Consider the following 1,286-nt stretch of genomic DNA (forward strand, 5'->3'; position numbering starts at 1 on the left):
ATTTATGGCACATCCAAACTATTGACAACTATGAAGTTGTTAAAAAGAATAAAGTAGATTTATACAGACTGATTTGAAAGGCTATGTATGATATATTGTCAATGCCAACAAAACGTTGTAAAATAAGATAACATGATCCCCATCCTGGCAAAAACTGAGGATAACAAAGAAGGAACTCTGGTATACACATCTTTTCTGTTCATGGTGGTTTCCCCTGGGCAGTGGGAGTGAGCAACCGTGAGCAAACAGAAAAGATTCTCACTTTTTACTTTGTACATTGCTATATAATTAGCATATTTTTCCACAAGCATGTACTCCTTTTGAAATTAAAAGAAGAGATATGTAATAAAAAAATAATTCATGAAAATCTTGAAAGGGCTCCAGGGCAAAGAGTTAGCAGTGACAGTTGCTGCTGATAGTTCAAGAAGAATTAAGCCTCAAAGAAAATGGGAGATGGTTCCCCAAGATCTGAAAGCGGGTGGTGTAGCGGGTGGAAGAAGGGAGAGGAGGACCATTTGCACTAGACCTCAATTCCAAAATGCCTGCAGGTTAGGCACTTCCAGTGGTGTGTTTGTGCAAAGAAGCAGCAAGATGTCATAAGATCTAAGATCAAAATGTGAACAGTGTGCCTGGGCCCCTGTGAAAATCACTCAGGACTGCCGGTCTCTTAGGACCCATCAGCCCTGCTGGAGCCAAGCCTTGTCCCTGCTAGTGGGAGCTGGTGGGAGTGACCACCAGAAACAGAAGTTAAGGAGGAACCCCCTGGGAGAGAAATGAGAGCAAAGGAAGGCGGGATCGGGCTCGTTTAGAGTACTGTGTGGTATCTGGAACTCAGATCCGTTCTTTCCTGTCCCAAATTCTCCTGGCTGAGTCCTAGGGTGGAGAAGAAGCAGAGAATGGAAATGCATGGGATGCTGGTCAGGTTCTTTGTCTTGATCTGGGTCCTGATCTACATGGGTGCGGTGAGTTTGAGAAAGTTCAGCATCTATACACTTGGGATAAGAATTCTTTGTAAAACCAAGTAAATGAAACAGAAATATCTGTACCAATGTTTTTGTTTTGTTTTGTTTCGTTTTTAAAGCCACAGAAGACAGGGAGAACTGAGAAGGTTAGGATCCTTTAGACCCTAGGAGAACAAAAGAACAAAAGTGAATGCTGTGGTTCACTCCAGCATTTTGAGGGTCCCAGCCTCAGTCCCAGCCTCAGTGGAGGCCATGGTGATGGTGATGTGCTCAGGCCATATTTGTAAATACATAGAGTTACAGATGTTGTTGTAGAGACAGAGA

This window comes from Hipposideros armiger, unplaced genomic scaffold (genome assembly GCF_001890085.2).
Source record: "Hipposideros armiger isolate ML-2016 unplaced genomic scaffold, ASM189008v1 scaffold_31, whole genome shotgun sequence".
NCBI classification, from domain to species: Eukaryota; Metazoa; Chordata; class Mammalia; order Chiroptera; family Hipposideridae; genus Hipposideros; species Hipposideros armiger.